Source organism: Piliocolobus tephrosceles, chromosome 4 (assembly GCF_002776525.5).
Source record: "Piliocolobus tephrosceles isolate RC106 chromosome 4, ASM277652v3, whole genome shotgun sequence".
NCBI lineage: Eukaryota > Metazoa > Chordata > Mammalia > Primates > Cercopithecidae > Piliocolobus > Piliocolobus tephrosceles.
Window position 1 is genome coordinate 47,440,633 of NC_045437.1, and position 16,419 is coordinate 47,457,051.

The window sequence follows — 16,419 nt, forward strand, 5'->3', positions numbered from 1 at the left end:
TTTATTATACTTTAAGTTCTAGGGTACATGTGCATAACGTGCAGGTTACATATGTATACATGTGCCATGTTGGTGTGCTGCACCCATCAACTCGTCAGCACCCATCAATTCATCATTTATATCAGGTATAACTCCCCAATGCAATCCCTCCCCCCTCCCCCCTCCCCATGATAGGCCCCAGTGTGTGATGTTCCCCTTCCCGAATCCAAGTGAGCTCATTGTTCAGTTCCCACCTATGAGTGAGAACATGCGGTGTTTGGTTTTCTCTTCTTGTGATAATTTGCTAAGAATGATGGTTTCCAGCTGCATCCATGTCTCTACAAAGGACGCAAACTCATCCTTTTTTATGGCTGCATAGTATTCCATGGTGTATATGTGCCACATTTTCTTAATCCAGTCTGTCACTGATGGACATTTCTCAAAAGAAGACATTCATACAGCCAACAGACACATGAAAAAATGCTCATCATCACTGGCCATCAGAGAAATGCAAATCAAAACCACAATGAGATACCATCTCACACCAGTTAGAATGGCAATCATTAAAAAATCAGGAAACAACAGGTGTTGGAGAGGATGTGGAGAAATAGGAACACTTTTACACTGTTGGTGGGATTGTAAACTAGTTCAACCATTATGGAAAACAGTATGGCGATTCCTCAAGGACCTAGAACTAGATGTACCATATGACCCAGCCATCCCACTACTGGGTATATACCCAAAGGATTATAAATTATGCTACTACAAAGACACATGCACACGTATGTTTATTGCGGCACTATTCACAATAGCAAAGACTTGGATTCTTGCAGAAATTTAAATCTCTTTCCTCCACCTCTGAGTGGCTTCAGATTGTTTTCAAATGTAGCTGCCTGACTCACTCCCAGCTCTGTTTTATGTCTTTCATTTCTTCTTTTTTCTACTTTTTTCCTAGACCCTAAACAGGCAGGTTCCTTACATTTGCATATTTTATAACCTCAAAGAGTTTTTATAGAAGTGCACTCATTTAATCTTCATAAAAACCCTACAACATGGGTAAGGCAGAATGATCCCAATTTTATATGAAGGAAAAATGAAGCAGGCAAAAAAAAAAAAAAAAAAAAAGGAAAAAAGAACGATCCCAATTTTATATTCAATGAATGTATTTTGAGTGCCAACTATTTGCACTTTGGTAGTCACTAAAGGAGGGGCATAAGTAAGTCCATCCTTATCTCAAGGCATTTTCAGTCTAGTGGGGGCACTTTTAAGGAATTCAGTAGATGATGGCTATTATTGTTTTTGGCTGAAATGACTCACCTTCTGTCAGGTGGTTAGTGAGTGGCTCAGGAAAATGAACCAGTACATCCTCTGCTTTTTGTACTCTATTTGCTACACTACGTGACTGTTAGTCAAGGGTAGGTCCAGAATACAGGGGGATGGTCAGGGTAGGTGGATGATGGGGAACCTTTAGAATTCCCTCTTCTCCTTCATCTCAAGCTCCAGTGAAAAGACTTCACACTTGAGACACTAAATTCTCCTGAGAGGAGCCAGTCCATGGATTGATGCTTTCTTTGTGCTGGAGGGAGAGATGATAGTATTTATCTTTTGATGAACAAACAGTTGTTTGGGATTTAGCTACTTCTACATCTGTGAAAGGATAAAAAAGGAGAAAGGAAATAAAAATCATTAATCATCTCCCATGTACTAGTCTCTGTACGAGGTGCTTTACATGCATTATTTCATTTAAATTGGAACTCACAAGAGGCCTGTTTTATTCATCATTATATTACTTTGGACCTAGTGCAATGTTTGCCACATAATAAGCATTGAATAAATGCTGAACTAACAAATGAATGCTCATTTTACAGATAAGAAAATTGAGGTCTGAGAAGTTAGGCAACCAGTACTAGGTTACATAGCTAGTAAGTAATGGAACTGGGATTCAAACCCAGTCTGCCTGGCTCTAGAATTGGCTTTTCCCATCACTGCACCCTTGGTAAGCTGTGTACATGCTTCAGGCTTTGGATGGACTGTTCAGTTATTATGGATGTGGTGAAAATCCAATTCATCGTGCATGGACTACCTTTGGGCTCATTGTTTCCTCTTTCTACAGTCCTAGTATTTTGCTATGAAGACAGCATTTACCGTTGTATTTTTGCTGGTTGACTGTCCTCCTCTAAGCACTGGACACATCTTTCTTATGTTATCAATTGCACTGGGGCTCTGGATCCTTTAGAGTGGAGAGTATGTTGTTTTCAGCACTGCAAGAGATATTTTTACATTCTTTTCAGAATGTGAAGAACTCTGGACTGAGCATGGTGGCTCATGCCTGTAATCCCAGCACTTTGGGAGGCTGAGGCAGTGCTTGAGGTCAGGAGTTCAAGACCAGCCTGGCCAGCATGATGAAATTCACCTCTACTAAAAATACAAAAATTAGCTGGGCATGGTGGCATGCACCTGTAGTCCAGCTACTCAGGAGACTGAAGGAGGAGAATCGCTTGAACCTGGGAGGCGGAGGTTGCAGTGAGCTGAGATCACACCACTACACTCCAGCCTGGGCCACAGAGAGAGGCTCTGTCTCAAAAAAAAAAAAAAAAAAGAAAGAAAGAAAGAAAGAAATGTGAAGAACTCTGGTCTCCCTCTTTAGAAGCTAAGGCAAAGAATAAAGTTAGGTTTTGCAAATGTTCCCTCAAGATGTGCTTCAGTCGCATTATTAGAGACCCGTTATGCAGGGATAAGAGGGCAGCTAAAGGAGCTGCCTCTTTAAATCTTAGAATACCAGTGTTCTCATTTGGCTTGACTTCTTAGTCCTTGCCAGGGAGCTAATTGTTATATCTTGAAGGAAAATCTCTTGCTAGCAAGACTACCTGCTTAGTGTGTATATCTTTAAGCCCATTGTATAGACTGCTGCATAGATGCCTAAGGGGAATTTAGAATCCAGGTGCTTATGTTTCATGCATTTCCCATGTCTAACATTACATAAGATTTGGAAAACACAATTTTATGAAATAAAATCAGAGCCAACTACTCTGAGGCTGAACACCATTTAACGTTATTCTTTCTGAATAGTGAGATTTTTGCTGATAATAAACACATTGACATAAGAAAACAAAGATCTCTGATGGGTTATAGGTACTCTCTGGGAATATCTAGTTGATACTGAAAGGCTGTGTCAGGACTGTGTGGGAAAGAAAATTGAAAAGTGTCAAGGAGAGTTGCTTTCAGCTCTGGTGGAGAACACTTTGAGTTGCTTTTTTATTCCCTTACCCCTACCCTGTCCCAAGACTCACGCCCATTGCTTAAGTACACAGTGTGCTTGCACCAAATCAACACCAGCAAAGTATTTTCTGGACTGTTCCAGTGTGATTTGTCTTCATCCCCCAAGTGTGAGTCTCACCCAAGCAGTCTCTGGGTGTTTTTTGTAAAAGAGGGAGGGGTTTTCCAAAATAGAAGGTTTTGTTTTGCAATTTACATAAAGTAACAGGATCCTTTCTGGAAAAGGATTCTGTTTTGAATCCCAGAACATAACCTGACACTCCCAATCATCACTTTCACTTTATAAAACTTAGACTGTATCTTGCGGGCTCATTATCTGTCCATTTCTAGCCTGAACCAAATCTAAGCCATTCCATGGGGAGATGACCTAAGGAACATTTTTCTGCCCAACTTTTGAGACTTGCAGTTTGTATTCCTGACATGTACATATATAAATGATGTAATTGATTTGGGATACTGAGCAGATCATTCAGATATAGTGCCTGGCCTAGAATAACTTACCTTTTGGTTCAAAGCAACCACGCAACAGAGTTCTTCTAAAATCTCAAAGTGCTACTAAACGTAATAAAGACTTCTTTACTTATCATCAAATCACTTCAAGCTCAGGAATGACTTTTAATATCCTTTTTATGACATGTCATGTCTATTACAAGTCCAAAGGAGTTCCCCAAACCAAACAATAACATTGAGTGAAAACTTATATAAAGTCTTTCTCTATTAGAAAAGTTAGTTTTGGCTCCTGAACATCAGCTTTTATGGGTTCTTATAAAGTGATAGCTATTTCTTAGCAGTAGGATTTTCCAAGCCTTGCAATGAAATTCTTAGTTATACCTGTATTTAAAATGCGGAATGAGTAACTTTGTCTTCCAGGAAGATGTAGTTGACATACTTGTCGCTATTCCTGCCACTAAATACAACTAGAATCCCTGGGCATTATATATGAAACTAGCAGAAGAAAACTCTAAAAGATGGAGAAATGTAGGCAGACCAGCTACAGACACGATGACCCAAGGAATGACATGGAGGTGAGTTCCCTGGATTTTCTTTTTGCCTCATGTATGCTAGATTTGAAGCTGAGAAAGGTAGCAACCCAGAAATGCCTGTGGATGCAGACACTAAAAGCCCCAAGGAAGCTTGCTGTCTCTAGCCAAAGGACAAGGAAAGGTGCAGCTTGGCAAAACAAAAGACTTACATAATAACCGTTCTATTCCAAGTAAATACCACAGAAAAACTGTGACCTTACCCTACATGCCAGCAAAGCCTAGACTCCCGCCATCACAATGTTGTAATGAGGCAGCCTAAGCCTCTGCCATGATGGAATCAGAGAAGGCCACATAAGGAGCCAAGACTTTTATCTCCACCTCATTGATAATGAGATCCTGCCTGTCCCTGCAATGTCAGTGGAAACCATATGAAGAGCCTAAGCTTTTACTGTCACTGAGCAGTAACAAGGCAACCCTCCTCTTCCCCACTGGGATAGTGTCAGAGAAGGTTTAGTGGAGAGTTAGGATTTTCACAATTGCATAATGATAACAAGGGCACCTCCACCTCAATATCAGTGGAAGCCACATGGGGACCCAGAATCCACATCCCACCCAACAGAAACAGAGTCCCCCTCCCCCCTACCCAGATATTGACTGAGGACGAGAGGGGAACCTGGACTTCTACCTCTACCTATTTGTGACAAGATGGCACCCCACCTCCTTTTCCTTCTGGAGTAACATAAAAATAAAAGCCAGCTAAAACAGAAGGTTAAAGTAAGACCCCCAGAGTCTCATAATTCAGTACAAAAATGAGGTTTCAATTGAAAATTATTTGTCACACAAGAACCAGAAAGATCTCAAACTGAATGAAGAAAGACAAGGAATAATGGTAACACTGAGATGACAAAGATGCTAAGTTAATCTGACAATAATTTAAAGTTGTTATGATAAAAATACTTCAATAAGCAACTAATAAAACCCTTGGAATAAATTAAAAATAGAAAATAAAGAGACCCAGCAAAGAAATAGAAAGTCTCAGCAAAGAAATGGAAGATCTAAAGAAAACCAAATGGGAATTTTAGAATGGAAAAAATGTAATAACCAAAATAAAAGGCTCAGTTCATAGGCTCATCAATAGAATAGAGGATAGAGGAAAAAATCAGTGAACTGGAATATAGAAAAATAGAGGTTGCTCACTCAGAACAACAGAGAGAAAATAGACTGAAAAAAGAAAGAATATAGCCTCAGATACTTGTGGGACTATAACAAAGAATCTAACATTCGTTCATCAGAGTGCCAGAAGGAGAGGAGTAAAAAGGGCTGAAAAAGTACTTGATAAATAACAGCTGAAAACTTCCCAAATTTGACAGGAGAAAGAAGTTTACAGAATCAAGAAGCTGAGAAAATCTGAAAAGGGAAAACCCAAAGAAATCCATGCTGAGACACATAATAATTAAACTTCTGAAAACTGAAGACACATAACAATATTGAAAAAATGACACCTCACCTATAATGGGAAAATAGAATGTCAGTGGATTTCTCATGAGAAACCATCAAGGTTAGAATGAAATGACATGATATTTTTCAAGTGCTGAAAAGAAAGAACTGCCAACCCAGAATCTTATAACCAGTGAAAATATCCTTCAGGAATGAAGGAGAACTCCAGACATTCTCAGATGAAGAAAAACTAAGAGAATTTGTCACCAGTAGACCTACCCTAAAAGAATGACTAAAGGAAATTCTCTAAACAGAAAGCAAAAATGAAAGAAGGAAACTTAGAACATAGGAAGGAATAGAAAACATGATAAGTAAGCATATGGGTAAATACAATAAGCTTTCTTTCTCTTGTAAGTTTTTGGAATTATGTTTGGTAGTTGGAGCAAAAATTACAACATTGTCTAATACGGTTCTAAATTATGCAGTGGGAATATTTGAGATAATTACATTATAAATAGGGAGGGTAACGGGTCCTCATTAAACATCTACTGAATAAATAGGAACACAGTCTTGATAAGAAAAAAATTAAAATCTTAAGAGTTTGACCAGGAGTGTGTTTAGTATAGTGATTTTCACAATGATACAGATTCTTCAGTATCACTGGCAACAGGTGGGCATCTGGCCTCTGCTCAAACACTTGCATAAATTCCACTACTTCAAGATATTTCAGTGTATTGCTGTATTATCCCCAATTGCTGAAAATTGGGGATATTGAGCTGGTCTGTTTTTCTGTAACTTTTACCCTATGGTCCTAAATCTGCTCCCTGGGATAGTATATTACTTATCTATGTTGCTTAACGAATTGCCGCAAACATAGTGATATAAAACAACCATAACACACTTATTATCTCTCACAGTTTCTGTGGTTCAGGAAGTCAGGAGAAGCTTAGCTGTGTTATTCTGCTTTGGGATTTCTCATGAGGTTGCAGTCAAGATGGCCAGGGCTGCAGTCATCTGAAGGTTTTGGACGGAACTGGAAGATCTTCTTTCAAGGTGGCTCACTCACTTAATTAGAAAGTTGTTGCTGGCTGTTGGTAGGAGACTTCAGTTCATCTCCACATGGGGCTTTTCTACGGGCTTCTTCTTTTTTTTTTTTTTTTTTGAGACGGAGTCTGGCTCTGTCGCCCAGGCTGGAGTGCAGTGGCCGGATCTCAGCTCACTGCAAGCTCCGCCTCCCGGGTTTAGGCCATTCTCCTGCCTCAGCCTCCGGAGTAGCTGGGACTACAGGCGCCCGCCACCTCGCCCGGCCAGTTTTTTGTATTTTTTAGTAGAGACGGGGTTTCACCATGTTAGCCAGGATGGTCTCGATCTCCTGACCTCGTGATCCGCCCGTCTCGGCCTCCCAAAGTGCTGGGATTACAGGCTTGAGCCACCGCGCCCGGCCCTACAGGCTTCTTTAGTATCTAGAATGTGGTAGCTGGCTTCCCACCAGTGATATCGAAGACAGAAAGGAAGGCATAAGAGGCAATGTCTTGACCCAGCATTGGAAATTACAAACCATTACTTCCGCGACATTTTATTCATTTAAATGATTCACCAAATCCAGCCCAAATCCAAGGGGAGGGGAATTAACTTTCACCTTTTGAAAGGAAGAGTGCCAAATGATTTACAAAAATATTTTTCCACTACACGATTTTTTTTAAATTAACTCATCAATTTTCTCTATTTTCATGCGAACGCTCAATAAATTCGGTATTGATGGAACGTACCTCAAAATAATAAGAGCTATTTATGACAAACCCACAGCCAATATCGTACTGAATGGGCAAAAACTGGAAAAATTCCCTTTGAAAACCAGCACAAGACAACGATGCCCTCTCTCACCACTCCTATTCAACATAGTGTTGGAAGTTCTGGCCAGGGCAACCAGGCAAGAGAAAGAAATAAAGGGTATTCAGTTAGGGAAACAGGAAGTCAAATAGTCCCTGTTTGCAGATGACATGATTGTATATTTAGAAAACCCCATTGTCTCAGCCCAAAATCTCCTTAAGCTGATAAGCAACTTCAGCAAAGTCTCAGGATACAAAATTAATGTGCAAAAATCACAAGCATTCTTATACACCAGTAACAGACAAATAGAGAGCCAAATCATGAATGAACTTCCATTCACAATTGCTTCAGAGAGAATAAAATACCTAGGAATCCAACTTACAAGGGATGTAAAGGACCTCTTCAAGGAGAACTTCTCTTCTCTTTTTTCTTCAGTAACTCATATTAGGTGAATGTTGGACCTTCTCAATTGATACTTCATTTGGATCTCTTATTTTTCTTATATTTTCTGTTTTAAAATAGTGTGCCCTAAATGCTGAGAAAATGTTCAAATTCCTGTCTTCCATTTACTACTTTTTGTTGTTAAACATGTTTTTAATATACAAGAACTCTTGCTACGGTTCTGTTTGCTTTTTCTTTCATAGCAACCTGTTCTTATCTTGTGGTTATAATAACTTGTCAAGTTTCTCAATGCATAGGATTATGCAATTTTTAAGATTCTATTTTATTTCCTTTATTATATCTGTTTCTTCTGTTGTAGATTATTCTCTCTGTCCCTTTTTCTCCTATTTTGTGCTGTTGATTTTTCCCAAATATCTGTTGATTATTGATGGCCCATTCATATTTCAGAGTGAATAACTTGGTTAATAACATAAAATTTCACTGGTTTATAGTTTATAGAACTGGAAAGTGAGATTTGCCTATCTCCATGATTTTGGCAATTCATATATTATCTGTGATTCATCAAAGATTGCCAACAATCTCACCTGCAAACTGTAACCCAAAGTAAGGAAGAGGTTCAGAATAATGAAAAGATATTTTTAAAAGGATAGTAAGCAAAAGGATATGCTTAGGAAGAGGTGGTGGGAGTACAGCCTTATCTCTGATATGTAAGTTCTTTATTTCTATTGATTAGTACAGGAGCACAGTAACTCACAGGTATGGTGGGCTGTTTGTAAATATTTATTGAATTGAATTACTTTTTCTCAATTCTTTCTTCCTGTTAAGTAAGCAATCATTAAAGAACATCCACATGTACTTTTAAATAATTTTAAGTGTTGGATTATATGAATCTGTTTAGTGTGTGTGTGATTTGAGATAGCAATTACTCCATGCCAGGCATTGTTCTAAGAACCTTACATAACTAGTAAGTCATGGTAACAACCCTATGAGGTAGTGTGGCAGATATTACTGGTGGCCTATCGATATTCCTTCTCACTGTGTCCTGCACTGCAGACTATTACAGTGGGTACCTGAAGTTCTCTTTGCCTGAAGAGCTTCTTTTTTTTTTCTTTTTATTTCTTTTTTTTTTTTTTTTTCCAGCTGCGGGAGCACCCTCAGCCTAGATGCAGGACACTGTGGGTGTTGAGGGTTAGGATCCTCAGAAACAGCCCTCCACCAATGACATGTGGGGATTAGGAGGATAAGTACCCCTGCTTCCTTGCCCCTCAGTTGGCATACCTGGGGTATGTTCTACACACCCTCCCAGATGGAGTTCCTCAGTGTAAAGAACCTCCAGTTGCTCTTTACTGGCTTCCTTCCTTTCCCCGTTTCACTTCCCTATTCCCCTACCAGTGTTTCCTAGGCGCACCTTCCAAACAAACTCTTTGCTCGCAAGTCCTTGTCTCACAACTTCTGTAGGCATCCACACCAAGAGCAGTTGGAAATATTACTGTCCCATTTTGCAGATGTGGAAACTGTGGCATTGACAGATGCTTACTTGATGATGGTTAGTTAGTAAAAATTAGCAGGAGTTCGTAAGTGGCAGAGCCAGGCTTCTAAGCCCATGCTCTTAACCACCACATTATAATGATCGAATACTTCTGAGTACTAACTATGTGCCAGGCACCATGCAAGGTGCTTAATACAATTTATTTTATAGATCATAAAACATGCTCATATAAGTTACATGACTTGTCCTAGGTCATAAGGTACTAAGTGGCAAAGCAAGAATTTAAACTCAGATTCGAGGCCTTTGCCATTCTGCCAGAGCTAGATGGCTCTCCAGTGGAAGAAAGCAGGATCCAGGGCTCTTAGTCGAAGGTCCAAGGGGACACAATTTATAGTTCCCCAAAATGGGCTGCATTCCGTGTCCCAAGTCTTTGTGTTTGTTTTCTGGCATGTGGTTTGTGAATCTGTGAGTCAGCTTAGATCAGAGTCACCAGGCTATGTGACTCAAGAAATGCTTTCTAGTCCTTCCTTTCCTTTGCTCAGGTACATTTCTAGATGCTGGTTTTCTCTCGAGTAATAGACAGAGAAAGGGGTAAATGAGGTAGGGTTGCCAGCGATGACTAGGCATTTTCTCTGTGCTAGGGGCTTTGCTTAAGTTATATCATTTAATCCTCTTAGAAATTTCTTAATGGAAATGCCCTTTTTCTCCTTTTAAAGACCAAGAAATAAAGAGAGGTTAAAATATTTGCCCAAAGAATTTACCTAAGTGTAAGTATTCAAAACCCAAGTCTCTTGGACTCTAAAGCAATCCTTTTTCCACTGAGCCAGTAGAGGATCTGAAGAGGTAAGGAGAAGGTTGAAAATTACCAACAACTTCTAGGGCACTGCTTGTCTAGCAGCTGCTGAGAAGTGCCAGGCAATCTCTGATTACAGTGCTTCTAGCATAATATCACGGTTTTGTGCTCAAATCACAATTAATGCCCACTGTAGAGGCCAATCTGTCATTGGAAGGACAGACCCAGTAAATAAGTCTGTACACAAAGATCATTACAATCTTTCATACGTTTCTCTTCACACTGATAAGCATTCTCCAGGTGTTGGGCTCTGTGCTGACCATTATAAGATGAGGATTAGAGAACAGAAAACTTTGTTCCTACTTAGGAGGAGCCTAATACATGGATTGGAAAAATGGACCACATACAGATGAGGTTGTTGGATACATGGATGACACTTATATATAAGCTATAGCATGTGAGGGGACCAGGAAATGACTGGGTTGGTTGTGAATTCTGAGCCCTTTTCTGTATACTTTTGACTAACCTGTCATGCCCAATTTGAGATCCCACAACTTGAAAAAATGGGAAAGGAGACAGAACAAATATGTGATATGAATTGCTCCAAGACATTCAAATTGCAAGAAATGTCACTTTTTTTACATAAAAATAAAGCTGGTACATACATCCACTTTCCTAGGTATTGGGAATTCCAGGATCACTCACTGGGGTCTGCATCCCCTCTTTTGTAAGGAACCTTGGATGTGCTGGGCACCAGGCCTCTGTTCTCATCTACCTGTCACCACCGTCCATTTGAAAGAAGGTGGGTCCCTTAGTATCGTCTTCTCTCTGTGCCAGGCTTGGTTTTGGGGGCTGTCATTCAGGGTCCTAGAGTCACAGGGCAGGCATCCTGATTCTGCCACCTTGAGGTCCCTGTGTACATGGGCTCAGGCATCAGCTACTCCTGGAATGCTGTTTGCCCAGACCTTCCAAGTCTTGGGGAACCATCTCTCCAAGGCTAAGGACAGCCCTCTCATCTTAACCTCAAACTCATATCCCCTGTCCATCAGCCAGCTTCCCTCCCTGGGCCTTTATCTTTGGAACCAAAGGCCTAACTATGGGATATCTCCCAGGCATTCTCTGAGCCCCTTTACACAAAACAAAACACAGAGGAGTTGTTTACCATCCTCCCCAACACACACACACACACACACACACACAGAGAGAGAGAGAGAGAGAGAGAGAGTAAGCAACAAAGGCTAACACCTTTGGAAATTGAAAGGCTACCCCTCCTCCATGTATAAAGGGCTTTTGCAAACCAGTGTATTGCATTGGCGAAGAGCACGGACTGCTTCAATTCATGCTTCAGCTCTGCCATTCATTAGCTGACTAACCTCAAGCAAATTGCTTGGCTTCTCTGTTTTCTGATGCATAAACTAGGGAATAACTATATCACAGGATATTGAGTTAAGGCTGGTTAAGCATTTAGCACAGTGTTTAACAAGCACCCATAGAGCAGAAGCACTAGGAAGACTCATTATGCCTCATCCCAGTTACGCTCTGGATGTGGCAAAGCCCCCTCCTGAAGTTCAGGCAAGATGGAGGAAGGGCTTCCGAGCATTATCGAGGCATCTCAAGCAAAACCCATCTTTTATGGGCTGATTTGTGTTCCCCACCCCATTCATATGTGAAGCCCTAACCCTCAGTCCTTGAGAATGTCACTGTATTTGAAGATCGAGGACCTTTAAAGAGGTGATGAAATTAAAATGAGGCTGTTAGGGTGGGTCTAATTGTATCTAATTAATGTCCTTATAAGAAGGAGAGATTAGGACACAAAGAGACAACAGGGGCACACGTGCACAGAAGGACAATGACCCTGTGGAGAGGCAGCAAGAACGTGGCCATCTGCAAACCAAGGAGAGAGGCCTGGAACAGATTTTTCTCATGACCGTCTGAGGAAACCAACCCTGCCAACACTTTGATCTTGGACTTTCAGCCTCTTGAAATGTGAGAAAATAAATGTCTGTTGTTTAAACCACCCACTGTATGGTATTTTGTCATGGCAGCCCTAGCAAACCAACCATGCCAGAGATAAGGTACCATTAATACTTCCCAAGTGCATCATTGCCCATCCTTGACCCTCACTTGGGAGGAGGGTTCCCACTGGCTTCAGGAATTGAGAATTTGTGATGCACAGCATAAGCCACCCTTCTGTTTTAATCATTAGCGTTTCACAGCACCAACAAGCTGGAAATGTTAGCACCAGAACATCAGACTTGGGATCAGAAACTCCTAGAAAGTACTTACATGAAGGATATAGTGCTATCTTCTGCAGGAGGCAAAAATGATTCTTATGGAAATTGAATCAAATGTTTGCAAATTGACGACGTGTGGACAACATGCAGATAACTCTTCCCCATCGCCACAATTTGTTTCTTGTTTGTATGTTTGTTTTTCCATCACTTAAGCGCTATAAGCCCAGTGCCTATGGCTTTTCAAGGGCCTACAAATTGTTTCAGAATGACAAATTAAATTGATTTCAAAATAAGAAAACAAAATGGTCAAAACGAAATAAAAAATAATTTCAAAAACAAAGTTATAAACGCTTTTCAAAATGTTTTCCGCATTTTTGGTTAAAACAGATGCCGGAGCATGTTGATACAATTGACATCATGTGGGTGGTGCTTGTAAAAGTTAGATTCCTTAGGACCTGAGAAGAACTTCAGCTGGTGCTGCTCTCTACCCATCCTCCAGAAACTCACACCAGTGAGTTTAGCAAGGAACAGTCACATAGAGCAGAGTCAGTGCTGCAGAATGGGGGTGAGGGAGAAATGGGGGCTCCCAGTGAAAGCAGATATGCCACAGAGGGAGGGGATTGAGTCCAGCTTAAACCTGGATGCAAATCAAAATTCTGCTCCTGTGTGACCCTGGGCTACTTGCTTAACCTCTCTGAACCTTGATTTTGTCACTGGCACAAAAGGGGATAAGAATGCCTACTTCATAGCATTTTCCTGAGGATTAAAGAGAGGAAGAATGTAATGTGAAGGAGAGGAAGAATGTAATGTGAAGGAGAGGAAGAATGTAACCTGAAGGAGAGGGAGCTCTGTGCCTGGGAAATAGTAAGGGTTCAACAAATACTAGCTATTGTAATCATGGCGTTAGGCAGACTCTCACAGGGGAGGGAGAGGGAAGGCTTTTGCTCACTGAGCTTTTTTTGGAACTTGAGCCACATAGAAAATGTTGAGTGAGTAGATGTTGACTGGATGAGCGCTCCTTCAGGACAGAAAAAACAGCAGTGCAGAGGTTACGGGTATTGCTGGAACAGAATTTCCAAGTTAGGACTGGGAGGCCAGGAGGTGGGGTCAGGCCTGGAGGATGCCGAGGGACAAAGGATGGTTGGACTCTGGAGAATGCCCTGCACCGAAATTGCTGTGCACAGTCCAGAGGTGGACTAGTGGGTTGTCCATGCCTGGGAGCTCATGCACCTCTCCTGCAGCTCCAGGGAAGGGGGAGCAGAAATTCCCAGCTGGCATCCTAGGAATGCAGGCTGCTTTAGCGTGATAGTTATAGTTTGCAGGTGACGGGGGACAGATAGTATCTACTCTGCCAGGAACTGGCAGATACGGGGCAAAATCCCTGAGAGCTGCAGTCTTCTGACACATGCCAGTGTCCAAAACTTTGTCCAGGACAAAATGGACACAGGCTGTTTCTCTTTTTTTAATTTTTAATTTTTGTGGGTACATAGTAGGTGTATATGTTTTTGGGGTGCATGAGATACTTTGATTCAGGCTTGCAACGTGTAATAATCACATCAGGGTAAACGGGGTATCCATCACGTTAAGCATTTATTATTTCTTTGTGTTACATACACTGCAATTGTACTCTTTTACTTATTTAAGAATGTACAATAAATTTTTGTTGACTGTAATCACCCTGTTATACCATCAAATGCTAAATCTTATTCATTCTATGCAACTGTATTTTTGTACCCATTAACCATTTGCCCCTTCCGCACTTCCCTACCCTGCCCCACTACCCTTCCCAGCCTCTGGCAACCATCATTCCACTCTCTATGTCCATGAGTTCAATTGTTTTAATGTTTAGCTCCCACAAATGAGTGAGAACATGTGAAGTTTGTCTTTCCATGCCTGGCTTATTTCACTTAACAAACATAATGTCCTCCAGTTTCTTCCATGTTGCAAATGACAAGATCTTATTCTTTTTATGGCTGAATTGTGTGTGTGTGTACCACATTTTCTTTATCCATTCGTCTGTTGTGGACACTTAGGTTGCTTCCAAATCTTGGCTATTGTGCAATAAACATGGGAATGCAGTGTCTCTCGATAAGCTTGTGGCAAGGAAAACATCTGCAGGTCACTGGTTTCAGCAGGGGTTGAAAGGTGTTAGGACAACGTGCTTTGTGGAGTAGAAAGAGAAATAATAGAGACAGTCTCTGATCAGCAATCATTCTATTAGGGTGGGAATATTGGAAGCTGGGAGACTTTCTGATTGGTGTTTGAGGATGCTGGGCAGACCTTTGGCAAGGGGGCAAGCGAGCAGTATGGGATGTTTCGTGTTAGGGGTGGACATTTTTCTGTGGCTGGTCATTTCCTGAAATAAGTAGGGGTTGACAGAGTGCTTTTTCTTTTTCTGTCAAACTGTCATGGGGTACAGGGTGGAGGGGCTGTCACAGCATCTGTTTCTCAGCAGAGCTCTAGACCAGAAGGTCCCTTGGCCAGGGAGCTGGAACACTAGTGTTCTAGGCTCGCTAGTCATCAGCTGGATAGACCCCTGGACCTGTTTATTATCTGTACATTGAAGGCACAGGACCACCCAAGAATGTCCAGTTGCCGACCCTTGGGCCAAATCCAACCTGCAACTGTGTTTTCTTTGGGCTACAAATTATTATTAACATTTTTATTTGCATATCTTTAGGAAGGGTGCGCACTCTCCAACCTACAGTCCCTCTGTTCAATACCAGCCCAGTTCCTGCCTTTAGGGAACCTGCTCTGTCGCTGTAGCCATCTGGGTCTGCAGCCTGGGAACTAGATGACATTAGTGCCTTCCTGGCACTGGCCTTATGTGGTCCCATCATTCTCAATGGCACTATCTCACTTCCATGCCTTCCTCAGTCACTAGACACTGCCCTACACAAATAATTTGACAGGCCAGCCTCTTGAGTCAATTATTCCTTTCAGAAAACTCGAGAGAGAAATGATATAATTAACCACCTGAGAGAAAATGAACAGAGCGAGAAGCTATAAGTACCAAGACCCACAATGAAGGGCTGAACCCTGGGGCCCCACTTGACCTTACCCAGCTGAAATGGTCTGACACCTTCCTGGGTGTAGGAGACCCGTGGGGCCAAGCTTGGCTAGGACTTACAGCCATGGCCTTCACACAGCAATGTGAGAAGCAGCCCCCCAGACCCCAGGCTGAGCAGGCCAGGAAGCAACACCCCACACCCCTGTCCCCCAAGTACTCAGGATCAGAATCAACACCCTTGAAGGGTAAATCCTTTCCTCACGCACTTGTGCCCAGGAAGCAGATGTTCTGTTCTTACTCTGGGGTCTGGGCACTGTTGTGTAGTTAAATCCTTCCACCCTATCCTCAAACCACAGACCAGATAAATTGAGTTGAACTGACTTCAAAGCAAACACTGAGCAGAGCCATCTGGGATTCATTCCTGAGCCGGCCGTTTTTCTAGTTATGTAACCAGAGAGATGCAGATAGAAAGACACAGATTGGGAGAACTGGTTTGTTGTTGTTGTTGTTGTTGTTGTTGTTGTTAAACCTCCAAACCTTTGCAGTATTGGGATAATTATGGTTTTCATAGCATTGATTACTTTAAGCTGTCAGTAATTTGAATCCTTTTCAGAGTCAGGACCAACATTTTGCAATTGAATTCTATCTTCCTGCTTCCATCCTGAGTAAAAGAAATAGAATGCGGAGCTCACAGGGTCTTCTTTGGAATGCCACATACTGGGCACTTTGTGGTCACACCTAGAATGCTACAAGGGACACATCTCCTAGGCATCCTCCTGGGTTCATTACACACTTCCTTCCCATGCCATAGTCTCATTCTAGAATGCTCATTAATCTCCTACCTGAAAGAACAAGCAGAAATATGAAATTTTAGATAGGCCAGGGCTTTTGATGTGAATCTTTCATGAATCACCCAAAATACTGTAGTTCAAGGATAAACAGCAAAGGCAAATACTAGATACTTTAAGAAGCTATACTGCCTACAT